The sequence below is a fragment of the Schistocerca piceifrons genome, unplaced genomic scaffold, assembly GCF_021461385.2.
Source record: "Schistocerca piceifrons isolate TAMUIC-IGC-003096 unplaced genomic scaffold, iqSchPice1.1 HiC_scaffold_305, whole genome shotgun sequence".
NCBI lineage: Eukaryota > Metazoa > Arthropoda > Insecta > Orthoptera > Acrididae > Schistocerca > Schistocerca piceifrons.
In genome coordinates this window covers 1-12,499 of record NW_025728521.1, presented here as the reverse complement: position 1 = coordinate 12,499, position 12,499 = coordinate 1, and the positions used below count along the sequence as shown (strand labels likewise).

Sequence of the window (12,499 nt, the reverse complement as noted above, 5' to 3'; positions counted from 1 at the left end):
GGGGTAGCGATGCGAGCAAAAGGAGAAAATGTAAGGGATCCAACAGCACCTTTCTTTTTTTATTGGGCTGCCAGGGGTAGCGAGATAATAACAAAAAAAAGAAGGGAGCCAACAGCACCCGGGTTTCCCAGGCGGTCACCCATCCAAGTACTAACCGGGCCCATGATGCTTAACTTCGGTGATCGGACGAGAACCGGTGCAATCATCATGGTATGGCCGTTGGCACTCACGTAATGTAGGAGCACGGCAGAATTCGCGTTCGGCTTCTCTCCAATACACAAAGTGTTAGTTTTCCGCCGCATTTGACGAAAGCACGTCCTTCCGCAACAGCCAGTTCCTCGAGGACGCGCGCGGGGGGCGCGCCCCACCGCCGCGTGTGTGAGACGCACTGCTGCTCGTTGCACCTCCTGTCATTCGCTGGGCGCGTGCAGCCTTCGACACTAGCGGAGGACGCAACTTGTCCCTGGTGGCCAGCGGAGGGCCTGTGCGGGGTGTGGCAGTGTCGTGCTGGAGGGCGCCACTGGTAGCGATGTGGGCTTCCTCGCCTCGCCTCACACCAGGTGTCTGCGTAGTTCGCAGAGCATTCGCACCATTCCTATCCCTGTCCCCGTCCCGACTTGTCCCGACTTTGCTCGACTGCCGCTCGCTGCCGCTCGGGTCGTGGCCCATATGACAGTACAAGCACGACAAACATCTGCGAGACGGCCGTGGGCCTAACGGGCGTGTCCGAGACGCCGTTTGCGGCGGCTAGGGCAGCGCCGTGCCGTGGAAAGGTGCGAAAACAGGGACACAGGAGGGTCGCCAATGCATTCATCTCTTCTAGCGACGAAAGAGAAATTTTTGTTTACAAATCTGCAGCCGTACAATGCAACAAAACAATAAGCCCTGACGTATTTCAGGACGTATCTGTCGGTTCGTACTGTTTTGTTATCTCCAGAGACTCTTTGGAAATCTTCCTTGGCACATTCTTCTTCGAGCTGAGGCCATTAATATCGTATCTTATGTTTATTACAGTCGTTTATTTTCAATTTTTTTTTTTTGTTGGAACTTTGCACTGCTACGAAACAGTAGGAGGCCCTGGCTTATTTCAGATCACATCTGTCGATTCGTAGTGTTTCGTTATTGTCAAGGATTTCTTGGCACGTTTAAATTGCTGAAGGAAGCATCTTTGTCACAACGGAAAGGTAGTATGAAAAGAGGGCTGGCAGGGGTAGCGATGCAAAAAGGAGAAAATGTAAGGGATCCAACAGCACCTTTCTTTTTTTTATTGGGCTGCCAGGGGTAGCGAGATAATAACAAAAAAAAGAAGGGAGCCAACAGCACCCGGGTTTCCCAGGCGGTCACCCATCCAAGTACTAACCGGGCCCAATGATGCTTAACTTCGGTGATCGGACGAGAACCGGTGCAATCATCATGGTATGGCCGTTGGCACTCACGTAATGTAGGAGCACGGCAGAATTCGCGTTCGGCTTCTCTCCCAATACACAAAGTGTTAGTTTTCCGCCGCATTTGACGAAAGCACTTTCTTCCGCAACAGCCAGCTCCTCGAGGACGGCGCGGGGGGGCGCGCCCAGCGTCCCAGCGGAGCGACGGCCGAATTAGCGGGCGCACCGCCGCGTGTGTGAGACGCACTGCTGCTCGTTGCACGTCCTGTCATTCGCTGGGCGCGTGCAGCCTTCGACACTAGCGGAGGACGCATCTTGTCCCTGGTGTCCAGCGGAGGGCCCTGTGCGGGGTGTGGCAGTGTCGTGCTGGAGGGCGCCACTGGTAGCGATGTGGGCTTCCTCGCCTCGCCTCACACCAGGTGTCTGCGTAGTTCGCAGAGCATTCGCACCATTCCTATCCCTGTCCCCGTCCCCGACTTGTCCCGACTTTGCTCGACTGCCGCTCGCTGCGCTCGGGTCGTGGCCCATATGACAGTACAAGCACGACAAACATCTGCGAGACGGCCGTGGCCTAACGGGCGTGTCCGAGACCGCCGTTTGCGGCGGCTAGGGCAGCGCCGTGCCGTGGAAAGGTGCGAAAACAGGGACACAGGAGGGTCGCCAATGCATTCATCTCTTCTAGCGACGAAAGAGAAATTTTTGTTTACAAATCTGCAGCCGTACAATGCAACAAAACAATAAGCCTGACGTATTTCAGGACGTATCTGTCGGTTCGTACTGTTTTGTTATCTCCAGAGACTCTTTGGAAATCTTCCTTGGCACATTCTTCTTCGAGCTGAGGCCATTAATATCGTATCTTATGTTTATTACAGTCGTTTATTTTCAATTTTTTTTTTTTGTTGGAACTTTGCACTGCTACGAAACAGTAGGAGGCCCTGGCTTATTTCAGATCACATCTGTCGATTCGTAGTGTTTCGTTATTGTCAAGGATTTCTTGGCACGTTTAAATTGCTGAAGGAAGCATCTTTGTCACAACGGAAAGGTAGTATGAAAAGAGGGCTGGCAGGGGTAGCGATGCAAAAAGGAGAAAATGTAAGGGATCCAACAGCACCTTTCTTTTTTATTGGGCTGCCAGGGGTAGCGAGATAATAACAAAAAAAAGAAGGGAGCCAACAGCACCCGGGTTTCCCAGGCGGTCACCCATCCAAGTACTAACCGGGCCAATGATGCTTAACTTCGGTGATCGGACGAGAACCGGTGCAATCATCATGGTATGGCCGTTGGCACTCACGTAATGTAGGAGCACGGCAGAATTCGCGTTCGGCTTCTCTCCCAATACACAAAGTGTTAGTTTTCCGCCGCATTTGACGAAAGCACTTTCTTCCGCAACAGCCAGCTCCTCGAGGACGGCGCGGGGGGCGCGCCCAGCGTCCCAGCGGAGCGACGGCCGAATTAGCGGGCGCACCGCCGCGTGTGTGAGACGCACTGCTGCTCGTTGCACGTCCTGTCATTCGCTGGGGCGCGTGCAGCCTTCGACACTAGCGGAGGACGCATCTTGTCCCTGGTGTCCAGCGGAGGGGCCTGTGCGGGGTGTGGCAGTGTCGTGCTGGAGGGCGCCACTGGTAGCGATGTGGGCTTCCTCGCCTCGCCTCACACCAGGTGTCTGCGTAGTTCGCAGAGCATTCGCACCATTCCTATCCCTGTCCCCGTCCCGACTTGTCCCGACTTTGCTCGACTGCCGCTCGCTGCCGCTCGGGTCGTGGCCCATATGACAGTACAAGCACGACAAACATCTGCGAGACGGCCGTGGGCCTAACGGGCGTGTCCGAGACGCCGTTTGCGGCGGCTAGGGCAGCGCCGTGCCGTGGAAAGGTGCGAAAACAGGGACACAGGAGGGTCGCCAATGCATTCATCTCTTCTAGCGACGAAAGAGAAATTTTTGTTTACAAATCTGCAGCCGTACAATGCAACAAAACAATAAGCCCTGACGTATTTCAGGACGTATCTGTCGGTTCGTACTGTTTTGTTATCTCCAGAGACTCTTTGGAAATCTTCCTTGGCACATTCTTCTTCGAGCTGAGGCCATTAATATCGTATCTTATGTTTATTACAGTCGTTTATTTTCAATTTTTTTTTTTGTTGGAACTTTGCACTGCTACGAAACAGTAGGAGGCCCTGGCTTATTTCAGATCACATCTGTCGATTCGTAGTGTTTCGTTATTGTCAAGGATTTCTTGGCACGTTTAAATTGCTGAAGGAAGCATCTTTGTCACAACGGAAAGGTAGTATGAAAAGAGGGCTGGCAGGGGTAGCGATGCAAAAAGGAGAAAATGTAAGGGATCCAACAGCACCTTTCTTTTTTTATTGGGCTGCCAGGGGTAGCGAGATAATAACAAAAAAAAGAAGGGAGCCAACAGCACCCGGGTTTCCCAGGCGGTCACCCATCCAAGTACTAACCGGGCCAATGATGCTTAACTTCGGTGATCGGACGAGAACCGGTGCAATCATCATGGTATGGCCGTTGGCACTCACGTAATGTAGGAGCACGGCAGAATTCGCGTTCGGCTTCTCTCCCAATACACAAAGTGTTAGTTTTCCGCCGCATTTGACGAAAGCACGTCCTTCCGCAACAGCCAGTTCCTCGAGGACGCGCGCGGGGGGGCGCGCCCCACCGCCGCGTGTGTGAGACGCACTGCTGCTCGTTGCACCTCCTGTCATTCGCTGGGCGCGTGCAGCCTTCGACACTAGCGGAGGGACGCAACTTGTCCCTGGTGGCCAGCGGAGGGCCTGTGCGGGGTGTGGCAGTGTCGTGCTGGAGGGCGCCACTGGTAGCGATGTGGGCTTCCTCGCCTCGCCTCACACCAGGTGTCTGCGTAGTTCGCAGAGCATTCGCACCATTCCTATCCCTGTCCCCGTCCCGACTTGTCCCGACTTTGCTCGACTGCCGCTCGCTGCCGCTCGGGTCGTGGCCCATATGACAGTACAAGCACGACAAACATCTGCGAGACGGCCGTGGGCCTAACGGGCGTGTCCGAGACGCCGTTTGCGGCGGCTAGGGCAGCGCCGTGCCGTGGAAAGGTGCGAAAACAGGGACACAGGAGGGTCGCCAATGCATTCATCTCTTCTAGCGACGAAAGAGAAATTTTTGTTACAAATCTGCAGCCGTACAATGCAACAAAACAATAAGCCCTGACGTATTTCAGGACGTATCTGTCGGTTCGTACTGTTTTGTTATCTCCAGAGACTCTTTGGAAATCTTCCTTGGCACATTCTTCTTCGAGCTGAGGCCATTAATATCGTATCTTATGTTTATTACAGTCGTTTATTTTCAATTTTTTTTTTTGTTGGAACTTTGCACTGCTACGAAACAGTAGGAGGCCCTGGCTTATTTCAGATCACATCTGTCGATTCGTAGTGTTTCGTTATTGTCAAGGATTTCTTGGCACGTTTTAAATTGCTGAAGGAAGCATCTTTGTCACAACGGAAAGGTAGTATGAAAAGAGGGCTGGCAGGGGGTAGCGATGCAAAAAGGAGAAAATGTAAGGGATCCAACAGCACCTTTCTTTTTTTATTGGGGCTGCCAGGGGTAGCGAGATAATAACAAAAAAAAGAAGGGAGCCAACAGCACCCGGGTTTCCCAGGCGGTCACCCATCCAAGTACTAACCGGGCCCAATGATGCTTAACTTCGGTGATCGGACGAGAACCGGTGCAATCATCATGGTATGGCCGTTGGCACTCACGTAATGTAGGAGCACGGCAGAATTCGCGTTCGGCTTCTCTCCCAATACACAAAGTGTTAGTTTTCCGCCGCATTTGACGAAAGCACGTCCTTCCGCAACAGCCAGTTCCTCGAGGACGCGCGCGGGGGGGCGCGCCCCACCGCCGCGTGTGTGAGACGCACTGCTGCTCGTTGCACCTCCTGTCATTCGCTGGGCGCGTGCAGCCTTCGACACTAGCGGAGGACGCAACTTGTCCCTGGTGGCCAGCGGAGGGCCTGTGCGGGGTGTGGCAGTGTCGTGCTGGAGGGGCGCCACTGGTAGCGATGTGGGCTTCCTCGCCTCGCCTCACACCAGGTGTCTGCGTAGTTCGCAGAGCATTCGCACCATTCCTATCCCTGTCCCCGTCCCGACTTGTCCCGACTTTGCTCGACTGCCGCTCGCTGCCGCTCGGGTCGTGGCCCATATGACAGTACAAGCACGACAAACATCTGCGAGACGGCCGTGGGCCTAACGGGCGTGTCCGAGACGCCGTTTGCGGCGGCTAGGGCAGCGCCGTGCCGTGGAAAGGTGCGAAAACAGGGACACAGGAGGGTCGCCAATGCATTCATCTCTTCTAGCGACGAAAGAGAAATTTTTGTTTACAAATCTGCAGCCGTACAATGCAACAAAACAATAAGCCCTGACGTATTTCAGGACGTATCTGTCGGTTCGTACTGTTTTGTTATCTCCAGAGACTCTTTGGAAATCTTCCTTGGCACATTCTTCTTCGAGCTGAGGCCATTAATATCGTATCTTATGTTTATTACAGTCGTTTATTTTCAATTTTTTTTTTTGTTGGAACTTTGCACTGCTACGAAACAGTAGGAGGCCCTGGCTTATTTCAGATCACATCTGTCGATTCGTAGTGTTTCGTTATTGTCAAGGATTTCTTGGCACGTTTAAATTGCTGAAGGAAGCATCTTTGTCACAACGGAAAGGTAGTATGAAAAGAGGGCTGGCAGGGGTAGCGATGCAAAAAGGAGAAAATGTAAGGGATCCAACAGCACCTTTCTTTTTTTATTGGGCTGCCAGGGGTAGCGAGATAATAACAAAAAAAAGAAGGGAGCCAACAGCACCCGGGTTTCCCAGGCGGTCACCCATCCAAGTACTAACCGGGCCCAATGATGCTTAACTTCGGTGATCGGACGAGAACCGGTGCAATCATCATGGTATGGCCGTTGGCACTCACGTAATGTAGGAGCACGGCAGAATTCGCGTTCGGCTTCTCTCCCAATACACAAAGTGTTAGTTTTCCGCCGCATTTGACGAAAGCACGTCCTTCCGCAACAGCCAGTTCCTCGAGGACGCGCGCGGGGGGCGCGCCCCACCGCCGCGTGTGTGAGACGCACTGCTGCTCGTTGCACCTCCTGTCATTCGCTGGGCGCGTGCAGCCTTCGACACTAGCGGAGGACGCAACTTGTCCCTGGTGGCCAGCGGAGGGCCTGTGCGGGGTGTGGCAGTGTCGTGCTGGAGGGCGCCACTGGTAGCGATGTGGGCTTCCTCGCCTCGCCTCACACCAGGTGTCTGCGTAGTTCGCAGAGCATTTCGCACCATTCCTATCCCTGTCCCCGTCCCGACTTGTCCCGACTTTGCTCGACTGCCGCTCGCTGCCGCTCGGGTCGTGGCCCATATGACAGTACAAGCACGACAAACATCTGCGAGACGGCCCGTGGGCCTAACGGGCGTGTCCGAGACGCCGTTTGCGGCGGCTAGGGCAGCGCCGTGCCGTGGAAAGGTGCGAAAACAGGGACACAGGAGGGTCGCCAATGCATTCATCTCTTCTAGCGACGAAAGAGAAATTTTTGTTTACAAATCTGCAGCCGTACAATGCAACAAAACAATAAGCCCTGACGTATTTCAGGACGTATCTGTCGGTTTCGTACTGTTTTGTTATCTCCAGAGACTCTTTGGAAATCTTCCTTGGCACATTCTTCTTCGAGCTGAGGCCATTAATATCGTATCTTATGTTTATTACAGTCGTTTATTTTCAATTTTTTTTTTTGTTGGAACTTTGCACTGCTACGAAACAGTAGGAGGCCCTGGCTTATTTCAGATCACATCTGTCGATTCGTAGTGTTTCGTTATTGTCAAGGATTTCTTGGCACGTTTAAATTGCTGAAGGAAGCATCTTTGTCACAACGGAAAGGTAGTATGAAAAGAGGGCTGGCAGGGGTAGCGATGCAAAAGGAGAAAATGTAAGGGATCCAACAGCACCTTTCTTTTTTTATTGGGCTGCCAGGGGTAGCGAGATAATAACAAAAAAAAGAAGGGAGCCAACAGCACCCGGGTTTCCCAGGCGGTCACCCATCCAAGTACTAACCGGGCCAATGATGCTTAACTTCGGTGATCGGACGAGAACCGGTGCAATCATCATGGTATGGCCGTTGGCACTCACGTAATGTAGGAGCACGGCAGAATTCGCGTTCGGCTTCTCTCCCAATACACAAAGTGTTAGTTTTCCGCCGCATTTGACGAAAGCACGTCCTTCCGCAACAGCCAGTTCCTCGAGGACGCGCGCGGGGGGGCGCGCCCCACCGCCGCGTGTGTGAGACGCACTGCTGCTCGTTGCACCTCCTGTCATTCGCTGGGCGCGTGCAGCCTTCGACACTAGCGGAGGACGCAACTTGTCCCTGGTGGCCAGCGGAGGGCCTGTGCGGGGGTGTGGCAGTGTCGTGCTGGAGGGCGCCACTGGTAGCGATGTGGGCTTCCTCGCCTCGCCTCACACCAGGTGTCTGCGTAGTTCGCAGAGCATTCGCACCATTCCTATCCCTGTCCCCGTCCCGACTTGTCCCGACTTTGCTCGACTGCCGCTCGCTGCCGCTCGGGTCGTGGCCCATATGACAGTACAAGCACGACAAACATCTGCGAGACGGCCGTGGGCCTAACGGGCGTGTCCGAGACGCCGTTTGCGGCGGCTAGGGCAGCGCCGTGCCGTGGAAAGGTGCGAAAACAGGGACACAGGAGGGTCGCCAATGCATTCATCTCTTCTAGCGACGAAAGAGAAATTTTTGTTTACAAATCTGCAGCCGTACAATGCAACAAAACAATAAGCCCTGACGTATTTCAGGACGTATCTGTCGGTTCGTACTGTTTTGTTATCTCCAGAGACTCTTTGGAAATCTTCCTTGGCACATTCTTCTTCGAGCTGAGGCCATTAATATCGTATCTTATGTTTATTACAGTCGTTTATTTTCAATTTTTTTTTTTTGTTGGAACTTTGCACTGCTACGAAACAGTAGGAGGCCCTGGCTTATTTCAGATCACATCTGTCGATTCGTAGTGTTTCGTTATTGTCAAGGATTTCTTGGCACGTTTAAATTGCTGAAAGGAAGCATCTTTGTCACAACGGAAAGGTAGTATGAAAAGAGGGCTGGCAGGGGTAGCGATGCAAAAAGGAGAAAATGTAAGGGATCCAACAGCACCTTTCTTTTTTTATTGGGCTGCCAGGGGTAGCGAGATAATAACAAAAAAAAGAAGGGAGCCAACAGCACCCGGGTTTCCCAGGCGGTCACCCATCCAAGTACTAACCGGGCCAATGATGCTTAACTTCGGTGATCGGACGAGAACCGGTGCAATCATCATGGTATGGCCGTTGGCACTCACGTAATGTAGGAGCACGGCAGAATTCGCGTTCGGCTTCTCTCCCAATACACAAAGTGTTAGTTTTCCGCCGCATTTGACGAAAGCACGTCCTTCCGCAACAGCCAGTTCCTCGAGGACGCGCGCGGGGGGGCGCGCCCCACCGCCGCGTGTGTGAGACGCACTGCTGCTCGTTGCACCTCCTGTCATTCGCTGGGGCGCGTGCAGCCTTCGACACTAGCGGAGGACGCAACTTGTCCCTGGTGGCCAGCGGAGGGCCTGTGCGGGGTGTGGCAGTGTCGTGCTGGAGGGCGCCACTGGTAGCGATGTGGGCTTCCTCGCCTCGCCCTCACACCAGGTGTCTGCGTAGTTCGCAGAGCATTCGCACCATTCCTATCCCTGTCCCCCGTCCCGACTTGTCCCGACTTTGCTCGACTGCCGCTCGCTGCCGCTCGGGTCGTGGCCCATATGACAGTACAAGCACGACAAACATCTGCGAGACGGCCGTGGGCCTAACGGGCGTGTCCGAGACGCCGTTTGCGGCGGCTAGGGCAGCGCCGTGCCGTGGAAAGGTGCGAAAACAGGGACACAGGAGGGTCGCCAATGCATTCATCTCTTCTAGCGACGAAAGAGAAATTTTTGTTTACAAATCTGCAGCCGTACAATGCAACAAAACAATAAGCCCTGACGTATTTCAGGACGTATCTGTCGGTTCGTACTGTTTTGTTATCTCCAGAGACTCTTTGGAAATCTTCCTTGGCACATTCTTCTTCGAGCTGAGGCCATTAATATCGTATCTTATGTTTATTACAGTCGTTTATTTTCAATTTTTTTTTTTGTTGGAACTTTGCACTGCTACGAAACAGTAGGAGGCCCTGGCTTATTTCAGATCACATCTGTCGATTCGTAGTGTTTCGTTATTGTCAAGGATTTCTTGGCACGTTTAAATTGCTGAAGGAAGCATCTTTGTCACAACGGAAAGGTAGTATGAAAAGAGGGCTGGCAGGGGTAGCGATGCAAAAAGGAGAAAATGTAAGGGATCCAACAGCACCTTTCTTTTTTTATTGGGCTGCCAGGGGTAGCGAGATAATAACAAAAAAAAGAAGGGAGCCAACAGCACCCGGGTTTCCCAGGGCGGTCACCCATCCAAGTACTAACCGGGCCCAATGATGCTTAACTTCGGTGATCGGACGAGAACCGGTGCAATCATCATGGTATGGCCGTTGGCACTCACGTAATGTAGGAGCACGGCAGAATTCGCGTTCGGCTTCTCTCCCAATACACAAAGTGTTAGGTTTTCCGCCGCATTTGACGAAAGCACGTCCTTCCGCAACAGCCAGTTCCTCGAGGACGCGCGCGGGGGGCGCGCCCCACCGCCGCGTGTGTGAGACGCACTGCTGCTCGTTGCACCTCCTGTCATTCGCTGGGCGCGTGCAGCCTTCGACACTAGCGGAGGACGCAACTTGTCCCTGGTGGCCAGCGGAGGGGCCTGTGCGGGGGTGTGGCAGTGTCCGTGCTGGAGGGCGCCACTGGTAGCGATGTGGGCTTCCTCGCCTCGCCTCACACCAGGTGTCTGCGTAGTTCGCAGAGCATTCGCACCATTCCTATCCCTGTCCCCGTCCCGACTTGTCCCGACTTTGCTCGACTGCCGCTCGCTGCCGCTCGGGTCGTGGCCCATATGACAGTACAAGCACGACAAACATCTGCGAGACGGCCGTGGGCCTAACGGGCGTGTCCGAGACGCCGTTTGCGGCGGCTAGGGCAGCGCCGTGCCGTGGGAAAGGTGCGAAAACAGGGACACAGGAGGGTCGCCAATGCATTCATCTCTTCTAGCGACGAAAGAGAAATTTTTGTTTACAAATCTGCAGCCGTACAATGCAACAAAACAATAAGCCCTGACGTATTTCAGGACGTATCTGTCGGTTCGTACTGTTTTGTTATCTCCAGAGACTCTTTGGAAATCTTCCTTGGCACATTCTTCTTCGAGCTGAGGCCATTAATATCGTATCTTATGTTTATTACAGTCGTTTATTTTCAATTTTTTTTTTTGTTGGAACTTTGCACTGCTACGAAACAGTAGGAGGCCCTGGCTTATTTCAGATCACATCTGTCGATTCGTAGTGTTTCGTTATTGTCAAGGATTTCTTGGCACGTTTAAATTGCTGAAGGAAGCATCTTTGTCACAACGGAAAGGTAGTATGAAAAGAGGGCTGGGCAGGGGTAGCGATGCAAAAAGGAGAAAATGTAAGGGATCCAACAGCACCTTTCTTTTTTTATTGGGCTGCCAGGGGTAGCGAGATAATAACAAAAAAAAGAAGGGAGCCAACAGCACCCGGGTTTCCCAGGCGGTCACCCATCCAAGTACTAACCGGGCCCAATGATGCTTAACTTCGGTGATCGGACGAGAACCGGTGCAATCATCATGGTATGGCCGTTGGCACTCACGTAATGTAGGAGCACGGCAGAATTCGCGTTCGGCTTCTCTCCCAATACACAAAGTGTTAGTTTTCCGCCGCATTTGACGAAAGCACGTCCTTCCGCAACAGCCAGTTCCTCGAGGACGCGCGCGGGGGGGCGCGCCCCACCGCCGCGTGTGTGAGACGCACTGCTGCTCGTTGCACCTCCTGTCATTCGCTGGGCGCGTGCAGCCTTCGACACTAGCGGAGGACGCAACTTGTCCCTGGTGGCCAGCGGAGGGCCTGTGCGGGGTGTGGCAGTGTCGTGCTGGAGGGCGCCACTGGTAGCGATGTGGGCTTCCTCGCCTCGCCTCACACCAGGTGTCTGCGTAGTTCGCAGAGCATTCGCACCATTCCTATCCCTGTCCCCGTCCCGACTTGTCCCGACTTTGCTCGACTGCCGCTCGCTGCCGCTCGGGTCGTGGGCCCATATGACAGTACAAGCACGACAAACATCTGCGAGACGGCCGTGGGCCTAACGGGCGTGTCCGAGACGCCGTTTGCGGGCGGCTGAGGGCAGCGCCGTGCCGTGGAAAGGTGCGAAAACAGGGACACAGGAGGGTCGCCATTGCATTCATCTCTTCTAGCGACGAAAGAGAAATTTTTGTTTACAAATCTGCAGCCGTACAATGCAACAAAACAATAAGCCCTGACGTATTTCAGGACGTATCTGTCGGTTCGTACTGTTTTGTTATCTCCAGAGACTCTTTGGAAATCTTCCTTGGCACATTCTTCTTCGAGCTGAGGCCATTAATATCGTATCTTATGTTTATTACAGTCGTTTATTTTCAATTTTTTTTTTTTTGTTGGAACTTTGCACTGCTACGAAACAGTAGGAGGCCCTGGCTTATTTCAGATCACATCTGTCGATTCGTAGTGTTTCGTTATTGTCAAGGATTTCTTGGCACGTTTAAATTGCTGAAGGAAGCATCTTTGTCACAACGAAAGGTAGTATGAAAAGAGGGCTGGCAGGGGTAGCGATGCAAAAAGGAGAAAATGTAAGGGATCCAACAGCACCTTTTCTTTTTTATTGGGCTGCCAGGGGTAGCGAGATAATAACAAAAAAAAGAAGGGAGCCAACAGCACCCGGGTTTCCCAGGCGGTCACCCATCCAAGTACTAACCGGGCCCAATGATGCTTAACTTCGGTGATCGGACGAGAACCGGTGCAATCATCATGGTATGGCCGTTGGCACTCACGTAATGTAGGAGCACGGCAGAATTCGCGTTCGGCTTCTCTCCAATACACAAAGTGTTAGTTTTCCGCCGCATTTGACGAAAGCACGTCCTTCCGCAACAGCCAGTTCCTCGAGGACGCGCG

At 53.1% G+C, this 12,499-nt stretch overlaps 11 non-coding genes across 11 annotated transcripts; all 11 read right to left on the bottom strand.

Moving 5' to 3' along the window:
• Positions 1–106: 106 nt before the first annotated feature.
• LOC124744753 lies at positions 107–224 on the bottom strand. Its single transcript, XR_007010887.1, has one exon. It is a non-coding gene; the product is annotated as a 5S ribosomal RNA (ribosomal RNA).
• A 1,087-nt stretch (positions 225–1,311) lies between these two features.
• On the bottom strand, positions 1,312–1,430 carry LOC124744710. Its single transcript, XR_007010848.1, has one exon. It is a non-coding gene; the product is annotated as a 5S ribosomal RNA (ribosomal RNA).
• Positions 1,431–2,552: 1,122 nt separating this feature from the next.
• Positions 2,553–2,670, bottom strand: LOC124744751. The gene has a single exon (XR_007010886.1). It is a non-coding gene; the product is annotated as a 5S ribosomal RNA (ribosomal RNA).
• A 1,123-nt stretch (positions 2,671–3,793) lies between these two features.
• Positions 3,794–3,911, bottom strand: LOC124744750. Its single transcript, XR_007010885.1, has one exon. It is a non-coding gene; the product is annotated as a 5S ribosomal RNA (ribosomal RNA).
• Positions 3,912–5,001: 1,090 nt separating this feature from the next.
• Positions 5,002–5,120, bottom strand: LOC124744755. The gene has a single exon (XR_007010889.1). It is a non-coding gene; the product is annotated as a 5S ribosomal RNA (ribosomal RNA).
• A 1,088-nt stretch (positions 5,121–6,208) lies between these two features.
• On the bottom strand, positions 6,209–6,327 carry LOC124744745. Its single transcript, XR_007010880.1, has one exon. It is a non-coding gene; the product is annotated as a 5S ribosomal RNA (ribosomal RNA).
• A 1,088-nt stretch (positions 6,328–7,415) lies between these two features.
• LOC124744749 lies at positions 7,416–7,533 on the bottom strand. Its single transcript, XR_007010884.1, has one exon. It is a non-coding gene; the product is annotated as a 5S ribosomal RNA (ribosomal RNA).
• A 1,090-nt stretch (positions 7,534–8,623) lies between these two features.
• Positions 8,624–8,741, bottom strand: LOC124744748. Its single transcript, XR_007010883.1, has one exon. It is a non-coding gene; the product is annotated as a 5S ribosomal RNA (ribosomal RNA).
• A 1,090-nt stretch (positions 8,742–9,831) lies between these two features.
• On the bottom strand, positions 9,832–9,951 carry LOC124744747. Its single transcript, XR_007010882.1, has one exon. It is a non-coding gene; the product is annotated as a 5S ribosomal RNA (ribosomal RNA).
• A 1,092-nt stretch (positions 9,952–11,043) lies between these two features.
• Positions 11,044–11,162, bottom strand: LOC124744733. The gene has a single exon (XR_007010869.1). It is a non-coding gene; the product is annotated as a 5S ribosomal RNA (ribosomal RNA).
• A 1,091-nt stretch (positions 11,163–12,253) lies between these two features.
• On the bottom strand, positions 12,254–12,372 carry LOC124744721. Its single transcript, XR_007010858.1, has one exon. It is a non-coding gene; the product is annotated as a 5S ribosomal RNA (ribosomal RNA).
• Between the last annotated feature and the right edge of the window lie 127 nt (positions 12,373–12,499).